This window comes from Tachysurus vachellii, chromosome 14 (genome assembly GCF_030014155.1).
Source record: "Tachysurus vachellii isolate PV-2020 chromosome 14, HZAU_Pvac_v1, whole genome shotgun sequence".
In the NCBI taxonomy this organism is placed as follows: Eukaryota; Metazoa; Chordata; class Actinopteri; order Siluriformes; family Bagridae; genus Tachysurus; species Tachysurus vachellii.
In genome coordinates, this window is record NC_083473.1 from 18,965,030 (window position 1) to 18,986,392 (window position 21,363).

Here is a 21,363-nt window from a genome sequence, read left to right on the forward strand (position 1 = left end):
TCAACATTTTTTTTTTTTTTTCTGCTAAAAGTTATAAGTCTGAGAAACGCAAAGGAGGTAAAGCGGAAAAGCATAAGGGCAGAACAACGTGTCTTCTGAAACATCTTTTATACGCACAATCGAAAAGCTGACCATTTTTCATTTACATTTTTTTTTTTACTACGGTGTGATTTGTGATTTGTACGTAAGACCTTAATTAATAAGAATATTAAAGCTAGAGATGCGTGGTTTTGGCAAATGGCTGTCGACAACAGACTGGTGGAATCTTGCTGCTTGTGTTTTCAGTAGCTGATGGAGGTGCAGATAAATTCTACCCTACTACCCTACTACTCTATCAGTGATGGAGCTGTTGATAAATACTTCTTCCATACCTTAGCATTGATGGAGCTGTTGATAAGTGAGTTCTGGTCTTAGTGCTGTCTGCGTCTCGGTAATTCCTGTCTGATTATATGGCTGATAAATGACATGGCCTGGACATGTTTAGACGAATAAATGGATAAACGGATGGATTTTTCAAGAGCGGATAACAATCAAACACTTCTTGGATGACAGTGGAACGCTAGGATATAAAGCCCAGGTTTAGTCACTTAGTCACTAGGCGATGACACCATATTAATTAAAAGTGTGTACTAGACTGAAGACTTATAGGTTTGGATGCTAAAGCTATGCTTAGGTTAATGATAGTAGCTAAAGCTTAAAATAGAAGCAAAGCAATAATCAAAACCATAAAGCAGGATGATGGGCAGTGGTGGCTCAAGCAGTTCAGGTGCTGGGCTTTTGACTGGAGAATCAGGGACTAAGACCCAGCACTGCCAAGCTGCCACAGTTGACCCCTGCTCCAAGGATGCTGTATTATGTCTGACCCAAACTTCTAAAGTTAAGATATCTGAAGAAAGAATGTCAGTGTGCTGTAATGTATATTCAACTATTCATCTTCTACCGCTTATCCGAACTATCTCGGGTCACGGGGAGCCTGTGCCTATCCCAGGCGCCATCAGGCATCAAGGCAGGATACACCCTGGACGGAGTGCCAACCCATCGCTGGACACACACACACTCTCATTCACTCACACAATCACACACTATGGACAATTTTCCAGAGATGCCAATCAACCTACCATGCATGCCTTTGGACCGCGGGAGGAAACCCCCGAGGCACGGGGAGAACATGCAAACTCCACACACACAAGGCGGAGGTGGGAATCGAACCTCCAACCCTGAAGGTGTGAGGCGAACGTGCTAACCACTAAGCCACCGTGTCCCCTGTAATGTATACGTATGTGACAAAAATAAAGGCTTCCATCTATCTATAGTTGGAATGAAGCTGAGTACCATCACAGACAATAAAGCTGGAGCAGGACCACACAAAGAATGACTAAACAGTTCATAGTTGATTGTGATCAGCAACACATGCATATGATTAGTAATCAGGTGGCATTTTGTTCATCTTTACTCCTAGAAATAATTTGAGAATAATGGAAATGGAATACTGCTTACTGTGGACTGTGTGCCATCATACTGTTGCCCGAGTTCCTTACTTGGAATTCCCTGTTCGATTGGTTGATTTGTCTGAGTTTGAAGTAGAAGAAGAAGCCTTCATTATAAAGCACAGTAAAAATTCTTTCTTCACTTATCCCAGCTTTGGAGGTTGGGGTCAGAGGACAGGGTCAGCTATGATACAGTGCCCCTGGAGCAGACAGGGTTAAGGGTCTTGCTCAGGGGCCAAGCAGTGGCAGCTTGTCTTTACTGTGGCATGAACCCTGATCTGAAAAATCTGAATAATTTCTTTCTAACATTTTATATTTAGCATTGACTACTGTTTTTTTTTTTTTTTTTAACTCATGGTTACCAGATGTTAGTGTCACAAACTTTAGACACCCAATCATTCTTTATAGGAAAAAAACAAAAAGCTAATAAAGTTTCCTCTTTCCAGAAGCATCACCTGATATGAAAAGCTTGTGTTTTAATGAGTTTAATAAAATTCATTTCATCTCAGCAAAATCTCATAAAAGCGTGATTACAGAACCGAGAGCAAGAAATAAAGTTTATGACCATAAATTTCATTAAGATTCCTGATAATCTGGTTATTAACGGACTATAAGGCTGCGTTTAAAAGGCTGTGCTCAAAATCACCTAAAGTGTTTTAATATAAATTAACTAGCCATTTTCATTTAGCCCAAATTGTAAAGCTATGTGTGATAAATAAATAAATAAATAAATAAATAAATAAATAAATAAAATAGATCCCCAGATTTGTTTAGCAGATTAGAGAGTAACTAGCTTGTACTGTAGGTTTGGTCTTGGGTTGTCTAGTTCATTGCACATTCTGATCCTTAGAACACAGATTGGATGCTAGTTGCATGAAAACGAATTCCAACAGAATTCTCGCTCTGTGTTTAATCTGCCTTCTGTGTTTTTCCAATCGATATGTCGCAGTTGATTTGCAGCCTTGTCGTTCACCCTGCTCCTCGATCTGCAGACACTGGGCTGGTGGGCTGGTGTGATAATATTCATTTCACAATAATACTGTTTTTTTTGTTGTTGTTGTTTTTTTCTATGCATGTCATGAGTTTTAAGTGAAATGGCAATTTTCTACTGAACACTGTCCGACTTCCAGTTCCTTTAAATTCTAATTAAGTAAATCTACAAGTCTTAAGTTGTACGGTTTGCTTTGTATGCTGAAAATGGATTGTGCTATGATTTTTGTCACATAGTCGCTAAAATCGAACGTATAATAAGAACCCGGTGCCATCAACACGATTGTGACGTACGCACTGTTTGTCATATTTTTAGACCTTCAGAATGAGTCACCGTGATTTACATCAGAAGATGATTCACAATGCATGTTCCATGGCATGCTTTAGCTTTACTGGATCAAAGGGGAAATCCTGAAACATTCATCATCCTTCATCCGAACGTCTATTTCGTCTATAGATTTGGAAATTTTAAACATAAATGCATAAAGAAATATTTTTTTGGAAATAACTTTAAGCTAGGTTTTAGTTTCACTGGTTTGTATTAGTAAATCAAACCCATAGGAACCAAATGATCAAACGAAAAATCAGTCGATCATGCCGTGTACTGCGGTATATAACATCATGCAGGTCAGAGGAAAATGGCCAGACTGGTTCGAGATGACAGGGAAGCTTTGGTAACTCAAATAACCACACTTCCCACCCTGAAGAGCAGCAAACAAACTCACATTCGCATTGAATGGACTGTTAAAACATTATTTGGATTTAACAATAATGTCTACGGGGGCACTGTGGTTTAGTGGTTAGCACGTTCGCCTCACACCTCCAGCGTTGGGGGTTAGATTCCCGCCTCCGCCTTGTGTGTGTGGAGTTTGCATGTTCTCCCCGTGCCTCGGGGGTTTCCTCCGGGTACTCCGGTTTCCTCCCCGGTCCAAAGACTTGCATGGTAGGTTGATTGGCATCTCTGGAAAATTGTCTGTAGTGTGTGAATGAGTGTGTGTGCCATGTGATGGGTTGGCACTCCGTCCAGGGTGTATCCTGCCTTGATGCCCGATGACGCCTGAGATAGGCACAGGCTCCCCGTGACACGAGGTAGTTTGGATAAGCGGTAGAAAATGAATGAATGAATAATGTCTACTAAATAAATGTTAACACAAATACATTATACACAAAATCTGACTAATTCATTGTTCTTAAATTCAATTTACTTTATTTGTATAGCACTTTAAACAGTCGTCTCAGAGCAGCTTTACAGAAGCATAAAGTTTAAAATTGAATGACTGTTTATCTCTAACATCTATCCCTAATGGTGGCCCTATCTATCCCTAATGGTGGCCCTACCTATCTATCCCTAGAGGCAACGGTGGTGAGGAAAAACTCCCTGAGATGATAAGAGGAAGAAACCTTGAGAGAAACCAGACTCAGAAGGGAACCTCATTCTGATCTGGGTGACACTGGACAAGAAAATAATGTAAATTTAAAGAATCTTTCTACAACAGTTTATAGTCCAGTGGAACTGAGTAACCAAGAGCTCCTGAATCAGTAACAGGTCAGCGTTATTACCGTGTTCATTACAGACTTAATGTTTTTTTCCTTCCTGCCGAAATCTTCAAACGTTCACCTGAGAAGAGCCGAGTGCAAAGCTGACCGATAAACATAAACATAAATATTTAATGTTGGATAAAATATTATTAGATTGCTATGATGGCTATTAGATAGAAGATAAAAAGTCAGTTCACAAATTTGATGTGTTAGAAGCAGGAGATAATGGTTGAGTGTAAAGATCTGTGTTTCTGTGACAAGAGCCCAAATGTGATGGCTAGACAACTGGGTCAAAGCAGCAGGTCTCAAAACAACAGTGTATGCAGTGTTCCTACAGGATAAAGAGCAATCAGCCAATCAGTCGTAACATTCAAACAATCCTTCCACATCCTTCCTCTGAAGGTGGGCTGTGGTATCTGGTACTTAGATGTTAGCAGCAAATGCTTAAGGTCTTGTAAGTTGTTATGTGGAGCCTCTATGGATCTGAATTGTTTGTCCAGCACATCCCACAGATGCTTGATCAGATTGACATCTGGGGAATTTAGAGGCAAAGTCAACACCTTGAACTCTCGGTCATGTTTCTCAAACTGACAACAACCCTGAACAATTTTTGAGTGCAGGCACGTTATCCCGCTAAAAGAGGACATGGTCATTAGGGAATATCATTCCCATGAAGCAGTGTACTTGGTCTGCAACAATGTTGAGGTACTGTAGGTGTTATTTGTCAGAATAACATCCACATGAATGCCAGGACCCAAAGTTTCATAGCAGAACATTGTCAAGAATATCACGATCATGCGGGCTTCCCTTCGTGACACACACACACACCCAACGTCTTCCATTGCTCCATGGTCCGGTTTTGATGCTCACATTTCTATTGTAGGAGCTTTCGATGGTGGACAGACACATTCTGATGCTTCTGTGGCATCTTTCTGATATATTTCACCTTTCATTCAAACTCCTCTTCTGTGGGATCAGACCAGACGACCTAGCCTTTCAACCCAGCGTGCATCAGAGATCCTTGAGTGCCCTGTCACTGGTATGGCCCTTCCTTGGTGGTGGGCCACTTTTGGTAGGTACTAACTACTGCAAACCAGGTACACCTCACAAGATCTGATGTTTTGGCGATTGGAATCTCTGACCTAGTTGTCTAGCCATCACAGTTTGACCCTTGTCAAAGTCACTCAGATCTTTCGACACATCCGCACTTTTAACTGTCTGTTCACTAGCTGTCTAATTAGATCACCACTTGAAAGGTGCCACTGTAAAGGGAAAATCAATGTTATTCACTTCTCCTGTCACTGCTTTTCATTTCATTATTGCTGATTGGTTTGTATACATACACACACTCACATTTACAGTCACCGGACACTTTATTAGGTACACCTTACTAGTACTGGTGTGGTCTTTTGCTGCTGTAGCCCATCCGCCTCAAGGTTCGACGTGTTGTGTGTTCAGAGATGCTCTTCTGCATACCTCGGTTGTAACGAGTGGTTATTTGAGTTACTGTTGCCTTTCTATCAGCTCGAACCAGTCTGGCCATTCTCCTCTGACCTCTGGCATCAACAAGGCATTTGCGCCCACAGAACTGCCGCTCACTGGATATTTTCTCTTTTTCGGACCATTCTCTGTAAACCCTAGAGATGGTTGTGTGTGAAAATCCCAGTAGATCAGCAGTTTCTGAAATACTCAGACCAGCCCGTCTGGCACCAACAACCATGCCACGTTCAAAGTCACTTAAATCACCTTTCTTCCCCATTCTGACGCTCGGTTTGAACTGCAGCAGATCGTCTTGACCATGTCTACATGCCTAAATGCATTGAGTTGCTGCCATGTGATTGGCTGATTAACGTTAACGAGCAGTTGGACAGGTGTACCTAATAAAGTGGATAGTGAGTGTATATGTATGTATATATATATATATATATATATATATATATACATATATATATTCTGTGTAAAGTGTGTTTCCTGTGTATGTGTGTGTGTGGGTAGTATTACTGGAAACTGATATTGATCTGAGCCACAAATATCTAGAGTTAGATGTTCAATTTAGTCGCTTTCTACCTCCATTTCACTTCTTCACCGTTTTCTAGAGAGCTTTATAGTCCGTGATTCTGCCTGGATCAATTGAAACATCTTCACTGAAAGTGTGTATGATTGTATGTGTGCGCTAACGTTGTATTGATTTTTGTGAGAAGAACAAGATTGAGGACTCTACACTGACATGTTCCTCTCATTGATGTCCTGATGGAAGCGCAGGTGTGCACGAGTGTCTTAACAACTAGCAGCATGTACACACACACACACACACACACGAAAACACACAAACACACACCGGCAATTTTGTGGGAGATGCACTCTACATTTACTGTTGGATTTTTTTTTTTACCTTCTTGAGTCATTTTCATCATTTCCAGCATTTTACACTGTATTCATGTGAATAAAATTAAATATATCCAGAATAAATTGCGGGGGCACGGTGGCTTAGTGGTTAGCACGTTCGCCTCACACCTCCAGGGTTGGGGGTTCGATTCCCGCCTCCGCCTTGTGTGTGTGAGTTTGTATGCTCTCCCCGTGCCTCGGGGGTTTCCTCCGGGTACTCCGGTTTCCTCCCCCGGTCCAAAGACATGCATGGTAGGCGGATTGGCATCTCTGGAAAAATTGTCCGTAGTGTGTGATTGCGTGAGTGAATGCGAGTGTGTGTGTGTGCCCTGCGATGGGTTGGCACTCCGTCCAGGGTGTATCCTGCCTTGATGCCCGATGACGCCTGAGATAGGCACAGACTCCCCCTGACCCGAGGTAGTTCGGATAAGCGGTAGAAAATGAGAGAGAGAGGGAGAGAGAGAGAGAATAAATTGCTTTGTACTGTACGGAAATCCTAAGAGGCCCTGCAGTATTATATATTTTTTTCTTGTTTTTACATTTTCAGCTTAATTTTCTCGTGACCTTAACATAACAAAAAAAGACAGTTTTCTGATACTGTAATTGTAATCGTGCAGACGTCCCGGTCCCTGGAGCTAGCTGGCTGTGAAACTGACTGCACTTTCAGGGTCGTTATATTGTCTTCGATGATAAAGTTGCAGACCTGACAGCCTCGGACACTTATGTGGAAGTTCTGTCAATCGCTGACAGACAGAGAGATGTTTCAGTTTGAGTGAGTCTCTGATCAAAGTAAAAGGGAATGCGATCGTCCATGATGCTGCGTTACTGCGCGTTTGCTACCTCTAGAACATGTTCTAATGCAGAGATCACGAGAAAACAAAGAACAAAAGAAAAACATGGAACTTTGCATATAACAGCACTAATACCTTTGTCGTTATACACATTTTAACTTTTGAGATTTTTGGTCTCAATTCACAATGAAAAGAGGGATTCATTTATTATGAGCAATTGTTGTCAGGAAAATCAGTCCAAATTCCATCTATCTATTATCTCCTGATCCTCTTCATTCAGGGACAGTGGAAAATTATGCCATGTCCATGTTTGGTCACTTGAAGTTCTCAAGAAAATTAAAATGTAAGATGCTAAGTTTGATTAAAAAAAAAATGTTCAGCTATTTTTTTTACCAGCCCTCATTCTCTGGTGTGGAATATTCCTCTATATGGCTTCTCGATGAACCGATTCTAACATGACAGAGGCCATTTTTAACCGCTTTAAGGAAGATATTTACTACATCACTGTTATAAGGAATGTTAATAACGTTAGAAAAATGTTTGTATGTACATACGGGAAGGACATTGATTGACAGCTTTTTTTTTTTTTTTTTTGAACCCGAGGCTTAAATCTCATAAGGGATTAACAATAAAACTTTTATTTAATTTCCATGCCCAAAGGAAATTAATTATTTATTTATGTGCAATTTTACATTCGTTCCTGAGGTTTATTGCAAGAATTTATATCGATTTTATTTTATAACTGAAAGCCCAAATGAGTGGTCAATAAATTTGACAAATTATCCATGACCTTGTTTCATTGAACTGCACAATGATGCACAGTCGATAATAATCACGAATAATAATTACTAATTAGCTGGCTGAGATTCTCACTGCCAGGTTAAAGCAGTGAGATGCAGAGAAAAAAGAGAGAGAGAGAGCAAGAGAGAGAGAGAGAGAGAGAGAGTGAGAGAGAGAGAGAGAGATGCTCTCATAACCCATTTTTGGGGAAAAATAAAAGAAATACTTTTAAGAGAATGTAAGAAAAGGTTCTCATCAAAGTGTGATTTCATTGATTATACCAAACTGAATAAAAAAAATAAAAAATTAACATGAAATAAAAATTCATGTGAACCAATTACATAATGAAATATTTGAATGTAACTGGAGGCGAAGATTTTAGCGCTGAAAGGAAATAATAACCGTAGGATTAAATTAACCCGAAGTCGTGGCCTAATGGTTAGAGAGTCTGACTCCTAACCCTAAGGTTGTGGGTTTGAGTCTCGGGCCAGTCACGACTGAGGTGCCATTGAGCAAGGCACCGAACCCCCCAACTGCTTCCCAGGCACTGAAGCATAAATCGCTGCCCACTGCTACTGTGTGTTCACGGTGTGTGTTCACTGCTGTGTGTGTGCACTTTGGATGGGTTAAATGCAGAGAACAAATTCTGAGTATGGGTCACCATTCATTCATTCATTCATTCATTCATTCATTCATTCATCTTCTACCACTTATCCGAACTACCTCGGGTCACAGGGAGTCTGTGCCTATCTCAGGCGTCATCGGGCATCAAGGCAGGATACACCCTGGACGGAGTGCCAACCCATCGCAGGGCACACACACTCACACTCTCATTCACTCACACACTCACACACTACGGACAATTTTCCAGAGATGCCAATCAACCTACCATGCATGTCTTTGGACCAGGAGAGGAAACCGGAGTACCCGGAGGAAACCCCTGAGGCACGGGGAGAACATGCAAACTCCACACACACAAGGTGGAGGCGGGAATCGAACCCCCAACCCTGGAGGTGTGAGGCAAACGTGCTAACCACTAAGCCACCGTGATGGGTCACCATCATTAGCCGTATGTCACGTCACTTTACTTTCAAGGAAGAAATAACCGTAGGATTAAATTAACCCGATTAGTTGAACTGCATCATGACAGCGTTGGCCTTACAGTAGTTTTCTAAACACGGTCAGTGTTTCATTTTTATTTCAGAGCTGTGAATGAATTGCTCAGATCTACTCAAATCTTTGAAGAGCTGATGAGGATGTTGAGGTCTGCACAGGTTTTTTCTCCTATTTCAGCCCTGAGCTCTAAAACCCATTCAGTGTCATAGCTGGACTCGTGGTCTCATGGAATTTCTCACGACTCTTCTTTATGCCTAAGCGCTTATTCTTGCTAGCTTTATATTTTTTCCCTCTGTGTTCTAATGGATTTCACAGTGGTCCAAAGGTTCAAAGCTTGGTTAGTGCTTGAACAACCTTCTGGATTTTTTTGTTATGTTGTAAAATTTTCACTTCTACACTTCTTAACGCTTCACCAGGAAGTCTTCATGAACAGCGGGATATGATCTGATCTGCTGTAAGACCTCCCCAAAGTCACAGATATTTATCAGACACAGGTGGATTTAATATACATTCAGTACGTCCAGACATTTTTTTGTAGATTTGAAGTTTTTGCTTACAGTTTGTTCAGTTTGTTCACTGATACACACTTGAGTGCAAATCTGTTTGTATCAACTGCAGTCCAAAGCCATTTTTCTAGTGGAACCATCTGCAGTAATCTCATGTATCTCCAGGCTGTCCATGTGAAGACATCCTCAGCACCAGACAGTGGTTTGATAAGAGCGATGAGAAGTCCAACCAGAAGTAGGGCATCAGGATGGATAAGGCAGGTCCAGGAAGCAGAAGGGGTAGAAATAATAGCAGAAGACAAATAATAACCGAGGGGGGTGAATACTTTCGAACTACTTTCAGTGAGAGCAGTGAGACTGAAGCAGTTCCAGTTTTGATTTAATACTTTAATTTAATACTTAGATATTAAATACTTCTCTCTCTCTCTCTCTCTCTCTCTCTCTCTCTCTCTCTCTCTCTCTCTCTCTCTCTCTCATTCATACACACACACATGAGCATCGATTTTTCTCAATGGATTTGAACAGTTACTCTTTCGGATAGTTAACTGATAGCTCTGTATCCGAGACTGATTTTCTGAGTCATCGTACACTTCCCCACGTTTATCGATTTCACATTTTAGCTGTGTATCGTGAACGATTGCGTTCAACAAAAGCAGTCCCTTCTAGGTCGGTCTTTTCAGCAGTCCACAGCAAAGGTACTAATTATGATAATCATCAGGCCTGAGTAATGGCTTATGAGTTCACAGGTCAGCCTTCTACTACAGTTAAGCCCATTTCAGTTATTCAGTGTTTTATTCATAGCTCAAAGCCCTGGACAGAATAATAGCATGAGGAAAGAATCAAGTTCTGTTGGCCTTTATGTGAGTGAGGTCTTGTATTTTTAATGAATCATTTCTCTCTCAAAGAAACATAAGGAATAAGAACAACCAACACATTGAAGAAGAAGCATTTATTTTGTCACATGCTTTCTTTGCATATCTCAGCTTTAGAGGTTGAGGTCAGAGCACAAGGTTAGCCATGATACAGCAGCTCTGGAGCAGTGAGGGTTAAGGGCCTTGCTCCAGGACCCAATAGTGGAAGCTTGGCAGCACTGTGGCTTGAACCCTGATCATCCAATCAACAACCCAGAGCCTTAACTGCTTGAGACACAACTACCCAGTTGGCCAGTCTGTCTTGTTTTTGGTGAATAAATGTAAATCCATTATTCGGACAAATATTCTTTTTGCAAGATTTTATGTTTATTAAAAAAAAAAAAAAAAAAATGAAACACTCTGAGGTTCTGGCTGTGCCAATTGGGCTGATAATCCATAAGTGAGGACTCTGATGGATGTGGAAGCAAATGTGTAGTGCATTAAATGTACAATCTCATTTTAAAACTCCCAGATCAAAGCGGTGTAACATAAGTAACCTCCAGGATGGACAGAATGTAAAAGTTACTGTGTAAAAAGTATTTTATTTATACTGAGGTACAAATAAGGGGGGCACGGTGGCTTAGTGGTTAGGACGTTCGCTTCACACCTCCAGGGTTGGGGGTTCGATTCCTGCCTCCACCTTGTGTGTGTGGAGTTTGCATGTTCTCCCCGTGCCTCGGGGGTTTCCTCCGGGTACTCCGGTTTCCTCCCCCGGTCCAAAGACATGCATGGTAGGTTGATTGTCATCTCTGGAAAATTGTCCGTAGTGTGTGATTGCGTGAGTGCCTTGATGCCCGATGACACCTGAGATAGGCACAGGCTCCCCGTGACCTGAGAAGTTCGGATTAGCGGTAGAAGATGAATGAATGAATGAATGAAAGTTACAAATAACCAAAAACAGAAAACCAAAAAAAAAAAAAAATTGAAGAATTGTCAATGGAACCATTTTATATTTGATGGATTGATGAAGAATTGCAGGGCTTTGGCGTGTGTTTGCATGGCATGACATCTTTGTGGATAAACTGAGGGATACTTTCTACTGTATGTGTACTGGGCTGTTTTCTTCTGTAAGATCATTACATTCTCCTTTAATTAGTTTCTAAATGTCAAGATCCAGGGCTGGAAATACTGGAAATACTGATTGTGTGTGCTCCATTTGGCATTGCTTAGGTTACCAGAGCCACTGGTTTGACCCAGACTTCAGTACAAAGTTTGAATGTGTATGATAGGAAAGCTCTTGAGCTCTTAGATTTGACAGCCTGCTCTCTCATCTTCAATAGAGCTCCCCCATGCTGGATAAACTAACATAACCACAAACATTCCTGTGTCCTAGCAACTTCTAACAGCACGTCGCTGTGCGCTGACTCTCGCTTCAGCGTACATTCCCACACATTCTTATACATGTTATTATTTTTAACGGGAACCGCTGGAATATTTTTTTTAATGGACTTGAGGCACCAATTTCTTCAGAAAAGAGAAATGAACACAAAGTCAAGCAAACTCCTCAAGATCTGGGCCAAGACAAAGCCCTCTTCCAGTCACCTGTGTCCAATATGGCTACAACTGTCTTCACTATCAGTAATATCACAGACTTAAACATTTTTCCAAATAATAAGGAGATAAAGCGATTCAGTGGAAATTCAGTGGAAATTTTTAAAAACTTATAATCAGCTGACTGTTAAAGTAATTACTAGCACTTAACACAAAGAAAGATTTTTAAAGAATTCTTTCTCTCACTCTCACTCATCTTCTACCGCTTATCCGAACTACCTCGGGTCACAGGGAGCCTGTGCCTATCTCAGGCGTCATTGGGCATCAAGGCAGGATACACCCTGGACGGAGTGCCAACCCATCGCAGGACAAACACACACAGACTCTCATTCACTCACGCAACCACACACTACAGACAATTTTCCAGAGATGCCAGTCAACCTACCATGCATGTCTTTGGACAGGGGGAGGAAACCGGAGTACCCGGAGGAAACCCCCGAGACACGGGGAGAACATGCAAACTCCACACACACAAGGCGGAGGCGGGAATCGAACCCCCAACCCTGGAGGTGTGAAGCGAACGTCCTAACCAGTAAGCCGCCGTGCCCCCTTTAAAAGAATTATTATTATTATTATTAATAATAATAATAATAATAATAATAATAATAATAATAATAATAATAATGAGGATGATTGAGGCAATGGTGGATCAAGTGGTTAAGACTCTGGGTTGTTGATTGGAGGATTATGGTTCAAGCTCCAGCACTGCCATGCTGCCACTGTTGGGCCCTTGAGCAAGGCCCTTAGCCCTCCCTGCTCCATGGGTGCTGTATCATAACTGCCCCTGTTCCCTCACCCCAACCTCCAAAAGTTGGGATATGTGATGGAAAGAATTCCATTGTGCTGTTATGTACATGTGGCGATAATAAAGGTTTCTATACCTTAATTGCTTTCATTCAATATAATAATAATAATAATAATAATAATAATAATAATAATAATAATAATAATACTTTCCAGTCCTAGGGCACTTTTTAAGGCACTGCGATTGTTATAAAACCCTAACAACTAGAGAATCCTTCCATAAAAAAGGTAAAAAAAAAAAGACCACATGATGTAACATTTACTTCCTCAAAAACCTTGTATTAAATCCATTCATTATCAGTCTTAGATGATGTGTAGTGAAGTGTCTGCTTCACCGGTCCCTGTGTGTGAGCCGTTACTATAGAAACAAAAAAGTATATTTAATGGAACTCTTGTCCAAGCCGTGCGCTTCTACAAAACCATACAACAGTTATTTCCGCTTGACTAATCTGATCGGTCGAGCAGTGCTCCAACTGTGTATAACTGTGTAGTTGATCCACACTGGGGCATGTCACCATGTGTATCACTGCTCCGCTTGCCTGTTACGTAAAATTCCAATGTTAGTGTCAGTCCAGCGGGATTGTACCTGTTACTGCAGTGTCGTAGGCAGAAATGGTACACGATACACATTTCATGGGTATAACTTGATATAAAATATAAAAGCCTGTTAGATGAAGGTGAATAAGAAACCAGCTTTATTGGATGCACCTTTAAGGGGAATGAAACAAATCATCAGCAGCTAGTTAGGGTATTATATTAGTAATTACACACTGTGGGGTGGCACCCAGATGAGGGTGGGTTTTCCGTTTGAGTCAAGGTTACTTTCCTTTTCATCTCATCTTAGCTTTTCTTTTCCTGGCCACCTTCATATACACACACACACACACACACACTATGTACTGTACTGTATTAGGTGTTCCTAATAAAGTGGACAGTGAGGGTTATCAAGTTTAACAGTGCACATTGTCAGAATATAAGGAACAAAGAACAAAAAGTTCAAGATTTATTATTAAACCTATATTAAATTTATTTGTATTTATCCCTAATGAACAAACCTGAGGTGAATGTGGCAAAGGAAAAACTTGAGAGGAACCAGATTCAAAAGGGAACCCATCCTTATTTGGGTGACACCAGAGAGTGTGAATATAAATTATTATAAACACTGGAGAGTGTGATTATAAATAATGTCCTTTCTACAGTCATATACAGTCAGTTGGAGTTGTGTAACCAGAAGTTCCTAAAAAACTCATAAAACTAATAACACATCACCTGAGTTCATTAAAGCGTTCGAATACACAATGATGAAGATCCATCATGTGTAGAATGTTATTTTGTGTATTGATTAAGAGATTGTTCTTCTTAAAGTCCTCATGCGGTTGGCATCTTCTCTTCGAAATATGCCTTGATGCTACCGCTACGCTGTCCGAACCACATGATCAAGCTAATACTTACCTCTCACATTCACACTACTAGCAGATCACATATTAGTTTCATTTACATTTAGCATTAGCAACAATATCACCTTATGATGAAAAGCTACAAAAAGTACAAAGAACGAAACGTAGCATAAGCTAGTCAGGTAGACAGCTAAGCTACCTAGCTAATTTGCTGTCGGCTAAGTACATATTAAGAATATATTTATCTAAAATTCTATACTCATTTTCATACAGGTGTTCAGATCCATTCTATCTATATATTTAGATTCTACCTCCCTTTATTTTTGATATATTTATTTCACTATTGCAGTTTCCTCACCATATTTTTTTTTTTGGATCTTACTTGTGACTTATTTTGATTCTTTTACCTCAGAGTTCATTGACTCTTGGTATTGTGTATGACTGAGCATGAGACAGATTTCGACTTCTTGTTATTTCTGTATCTATTATTGTACATTTGTATGTCTGTAATTTTATATCAGGACAAATTGACGTATTTAGTGGTTATATTAATGACATCGTGAGCCCAAATGAGCTGAAACCAATTAAATATCACCGTCATCCTCAGTCTTGCTCTTTCCACTAGCTACGTTGTTCCTTAAGTGAGGAGTCTCTGAGGTAAACCTGGCAACCCTACCAGAAGGGCACCATCATGCAGGGTCAGTTAGGATATGATATATTTATAACTAACATTTTTTTTTTTTTATAAATATAACAATGTCATTGATATCAAATATTTATATTTCATGTTAGATTTTGAATATATTATATTACTTTTAATTTCTATTTAATGTTTATATTTAATACTCACAGCAAAACTTGTCAGACTTCAGAGAATTCTGAAAAAAAACTTGTATTTATTTTTCTACATTTTTGTATAAATTAATATACAGTTTAAATTTTAAGTTAGTAATATAAAATAGACCTGAGTGTTCAGTAAGCAGTCGTAGGAAGCAAGAGTACACGTATGAAGATATGCGTCAGTGACACATGTTCAAGTAAAACAAGCTACAAAAAAAAAAGGCTTTGAGTCTTGACCTGCCAGTTTGATGGGTTTTTTTCTTCTAATCCAGAGCTTTGCTGACTGGACGAACTCATGCCGTAAATCGGTTACAGTTCCCAGAAATGTTATTATATAAGACTAGCGCAGTAATTACACATGTCTGAAACAGTCAGTCTAGATTTTGCGCAAATGTTTTATAATACAATTCAAAGACTGTGTATTTCAATCACACACACATACACAGTGTATTAAAGAAGCTTGAGATCTGGTCAATATTGAGTAATGTGAGGAGACTGATACTGTATGAACGTGATAAATGAATTCAATCAGAGCTTCATAATTGAATTGAAATCCTACACAACTCTTTAATAAACACTCTAAAATCTCTTCGGTTCATCGATTTCCTTCCGATATTCTCCTTTAGCAGATGTCTGCCGAGTAACAGTAGTGTATGTCCCTCAAAAGGGACGCTAGTAATGCAGTTACGGCGGGATACCGGAAAAAGTTTTAACACGGCTTGTTTTTTTATTAAAAGGATGTAGGAATGTGTGGAAGTATTAAAAAAAATAAAAAATAAAAAACAAAGACTGGGTGTGTCTGTAAATGTGAAGTGTTTCATTAGGAGATGCAGTCGTGATAATAGAGCTCAGGAACACTAATTATCACAAAATAATCATCTCACCACATGCTGCAATAATGCATTTTACACACACACACACACACACACACACACACACACACACACACACACACACACACACACATAGAGGTGTTATTGCAAGCAACCGTTACTTTACAGTATGTGCCCAAATTTATTTTTCAAATGTGAAAAGTTTTACTCCGTACTGTCAAAATGTTCACATTTTCCTCCTATTATAGGATCTTCAGGAGCTGCCAGAAAAGTATGAGGAAGAATGACAAAGCTAGTGAGGAGGAAAGGAAGGAATGAGGAAATTGAGGAAATGAGAAGGAAGAGAAACAAATGAAGGGGAAAAAAAATCGTCTCACCTGAGTTGAGAGACACTTCAGGGTGTCATGAAAAAAGATGAGGAGCAGTGTGAAGGCGACGCGTCTACGACCAGCCACATTATAGTTCACATTTTAGTCTTAAAATGCCTAAAAATGATTCCTAAATGTATTCTTGTTGTGTATTTTCTGAAACTGAAGCAACTTCTCACACAGGAAATATCACCAAATGTTGGCACAAGATCAAAACCTGCACACTTGATCCTCAGAAATAACTAAAGACATCGAAACACGCTAAATAATTTAGCATAGCGTTCTCCTTAAGCAGAATTATAACTTATTTCAGAGATAACACACTCTCTGTGGCGTGTAAACCAGAGCAGCGGGTCCTTCATGCTCTCTACTGAGACCTTCCGGTCTATTTATCCAACACACAGCCACGCTGTTTCATCCTCTTCTCTCAATAGTTCAGTGTGACTTCAAATAAACCAGCAGCTGATATTTGTTTAAACGGCATCGTCATCAAAAATTCATCAAAATCCGTGCATCGCCTCGGTTTTGAGCGAATATCACGTGTGCATGAGTGTCTATGAAGTGTGTGAAACAGAACAGAACATAACATGACCTCCACCGCTTCCCTTTTCACTTGCAGATACACTCCAGATACACCGCAGATTGCCTTCTCGCCCTGGGGAATTCTGATCGTCTGAGGTCGGCTCCGCTAACCGCCAACAGAGCCTTTCAGCAGGAAGCAGGATTTTCAGGTGAGGATGGACAGAAATGGCTGGAAGGGAAAGCGAAGCTGAAGATGAATAGGGAAAAGATTGAAGGAGGTGGATGTGGTGGAGATGCTGGTGGGGTTTTTATAGATCGGTTATAGAACCATCTAATGTGGCCCTCAAATGTCAAATACACATTGACAAGGTCATTACCGTCGGTATAAATGCTACGCTTCAGTCGCTGCACTCGGGAGACTGTGTATATTACACTGGCATGTATTTCATCTGACTAATATCCAGTTTTGAGTGCTATTCCCAATGGCGTTCCTTGCTCGGCTGCTTTGGAATCAATCAGCAATTTTCACCTCAATCGGCACCCCTCCACCCCACCGCACCCCCCACCCCACACACACACACACACAAACACACACACACCCTCACAAACACACAGACTCAAACAAACACATACACACACTCCAACACACGCACACAATCTCACACAAATACACACACACAAATGCACACACACACACAAACAAACACACACACACACAAATACACAGACTCATGCACACACACAAACACACACATACACTCACATACACACTCACAAACACACAGATTCACACAAACACATACACACACTCCCACACACACACGATCTCACTCACACACACACACACACACAAATACACACACACAAATGCATACACACACAAAAACACACACAAACACACACACACTCACACGAATACACAGACTCATGCACACACACGGACACACACAAACACACACACACTCACATACACATTCATAAACATACACACTCATGCACACACACGCACACACAAACACACACACACAACCACCAAATGAAACATACTGATGTTCATATTTACATTTCACTTGTCTCACCATGGCTGTTGGCTGGGGTTCCTTAAATTTTCCTTATGCTTTATTAGAGCTTTTTTAATATTGAACTCTACTAACTTATTCGTTTCAGTGCAAATATGAGACCCATACACACAAACACAATTAGGTTCCTTTCCTTGACATCATAATTAATTCAGCTAATTAATGCCTACACCTTATTATAACTCTAATCTTAGCAGCTTTTACAGGAAAGCTCACTTAGGGGTTTTGTTTTGTTCTTTTTTTATTTAAATAACAACAACAACAACAACAACAATAATAATAATAATAATGATAATAATAATAATAATAATAATAATAATAATAATAATAATAATAATAATAATAACTAGATTTGTAAAGTTCGTCGAGACAAACTTTGATGTTGGCTTTGACGGTGCAAGTATTCGCAAAGGCCGGTGCTTTTTGGAGGCGAGTGGACATAAGGGTTAGTGTTACTTTTGGAGGCAAGTGGACAGAAAGATTGTGAAAGCTACTGGACCGCTAGGGTGCCAATACTTTTGGAGGCGAGCGGACATGAGCATGTGACATGATCCGAATACCCATGAGGCAGTTCCCCTCATTGTGCTGAGTGTTTTGATATGTCACATGTCCGTGTTGTGCAAATTTTTTATTTTCACGTGATGACACGTGACGACACGTGACGTGACGTGACCATAACACATGTGAGGCACTTCCCTTCATTGGGCTGAGTGTTTTGATATATGACATGTCCATGTTGTGCTAATTTTTGATTTCGCTTATTTTGGGGGCGGGGCTACACGTGACGTCACGTGACGTGACCAAAATACACGTGGGGCAGTTCCCCTCATTTTGCTGAGTGTTTTGATATGTCACATGTCCATGTTGTGCTAATTTTTGATTTCGCTTATTTTGGGGGCGGGGCTACACGTGACGTCACGTGACGTGACCAAAATACACGTGGGGCAGTTCCCCTCATTGTGCTGAGTGTTTTGATATGTCACATGTCCATGTTGTGCAAATTTTTGATTTCGCTTATTTTGGGGGCGGGGCTACACGTGACGTCACGTGACGTTACCAAAATACACGTGGGGCAGTTCCCCTCATTGTGTTGAGTGTTTTGATATGTCACATGTCCATGTTGTGCAAATTTTTTATTTTCACGTGATGACACGTGACGACACGTGACGTGACGTGACCATAACACACGTGAGGCACTTCCCCTCATTGGGCTGAGTGTTTTGATATGTCACATGTCCATGTTGTGCAAATTTTTGATTTCGCTTATTTTGGGGGCGGGGCTATACACGTGACGTCACGTGACGTGACCAAAATACACGTGGGGCAGTTCCCCTCATTGGGCTGAGTGTTTTGATATATGACATGTCCATATTGTGCTCATTTTTGATTTCGCTTATTCTGGGGGCGGGGCTACACGTGACGTCACCAGTATACCCGGTGGGGTGCCAATACTTTTGGCAAAAAGTGGCTACTGAGGGTTTGGACATTTCATGTCAATACTGCAGTCATTATGGGATTCTACTTATTATTATACTGCATAGAACACAGGAGAGAAGCCGTGCCTGAGCTCTGCGCACGCTGCGTGTGTGAAAGCTTAGAGGAATTTTAGGAATTCCCCATTCAAGTCTATGGGACGTTCCATCGTCGACTACGGGAAAACCGAAAGTTCCGTCGGAACGCCGAGTCCGGAACTTTGTCCGGAGTAACGTCCTAAAGAACCTGTCCGAGTTTGGTGTAAATCGCTCGAAAACTTGCCGAGTTATAAACCTCCAAAATTTATAATGGAAGTGGATACGAAAAAAGGCCACTTTGAGCTTCCGTACCGGGAATGCCGGAATTCCGATCGCTTAGAAAAGTAGGAGCAACAAACTTCAGTCCAGGGTCTACGACATATCCGAATTTGGTGCATGTGGCTCGAAAGCCCTAGGACGAGTTACTCTTGATAAATTTGTGGCTAAGAAGAAGAAGAATAATAATAATAATAATAATAATAATAATAATAATAATAATAATAATAATAATAATAATAATAATAGGGGGGCACGGTGGCTTAGTGGTTAGCACGTTCGCCTCACACCTCCAGGGTCGGGGTTCGATTCCCGCCTCCACCTTGTGTGTGTGGAGTTTGCATGTTCTCCCCGTGCCTCGGGGGTTTCCTCCGGGTACTCCGGTTTCCTCCCCCGGTCCAAAGACATGCATGGTAGGTTGATTGGCATCTCTGGAAAATTGTCCGTAGTGTGTGATTGCGTGAGTGAATGAGAGTGTGTGTGTGCCCTGTGATGGGTTGGCACTCCGTCCAGGGTGTATCCTGCCTTGATGCCCGATGACGCCTGAGATAGGCACAGGCTCCCCGTGACCCGAGGTAGTTCGGATAAGCGGTAGAAGATGAATGAATGAATAATAATAATAATAATAATAATAATAATAATAATAATAATAATAATAATAATACAATAATCAAATGAATACAACAAACAGCTCACATGACTAACTGAGAGAGACTGAAGGAGAGATGTCCTGCTTGTGAAGGTTATTGGCATTTTCTTTTTTTTTTGGTGTGTGCATGTATGCGTGTGTGTGTGTGTGTGTGTGTGTGTGTATGTGTGTGTCTGGGTGTGGTTCTCCAAAAGGCAGATGAAGAACAGGCTGATAGATGGATGATGGTCTCCATGATAAGCTTCCGTTTCCCTGCTGTAGGGGAGATATAGAAAACACAGATTTGTCACTCTCTCTTTCATCCCTTTTCTTTTCCTTTTTTTTTTTATTATTTTTTTTCTTTACCATGTCTCAGTCATCTCTGTCTCTTTCCTGCACAGCCTATAAGAATGTGAGGGTTTCCCTGAGGCAGGAACCAGATGCACTGCAGTTTACAACCATCTATAATTCATCTCTACAGTAAAAGCCAAAAACAAGCCTACCGAGATCATAGCGCACATTTTGTGTTCCGATTGATTTTTTTTTTCCCGTAGTGTCATAAGAAGAATTATCATTTATAATTCACTCAGAATTGCTAGATGTCTGAAGAGCTTTGTCGCTTCTGAAACATACAGTATGACAGATGGCAGGATGAAAAAGGAGGGAAAAAATAAGAGAAGAAACCGTAAATTAAGCTTTATAGATTCTCATACCACCTTCTAATCCCTTAACAGCAGATGCCAAGTTAAAGGTCAGCTTCTCTTCCCTACAGCGCAGAAAACTCAACACCATGTTTAATAAAACATGAGACTACTAACACGGATGTCCTTAAGATATTTGCTCATCTGGCAGGTCAGGACCAAAAGCACTGTTTTTGTGTACGATTCTAACAACCCCAGGCAACATCATGCACAGGATCAACTCTTTTTTTCCCCCCCTATCCATCTGCTTGTGTATCATTGGGTCTTTCTGTACTGGATTCAGCAGATGGCTGGTCATGAGATCAGCAACACAGTTCTGAAACCATTCTGAAACTTTGTCCGTCTACT

The 21,363-nt window shown here is 40.6% G+C and overlaps 1 protein-coding gene across 3 annotated transcripts in view; it reads left to right on the forward strand.

Annotated features, from left to right (window-relative positions):
- Positions 1–21,363, forward strand: part of chrm2a (cholinergic receptor, muscarinic 2a) — a 108,273-nt gene that overhangs the window by 43,236 nt on the left and 43,674 nt on the right. For all 3 annotated transcript variants that reach the window (XM_060887421.1, XM_060887422.1, XM_060887423.1), the window contains exon 2: positions 16,918–17,029. The gene's annotated coding sequence lies outside the window, so the exon portion shown is untranslated. The remainder of the gene's footprint in view (positions 1–16,917; positions 17,030–21,363) is intronic.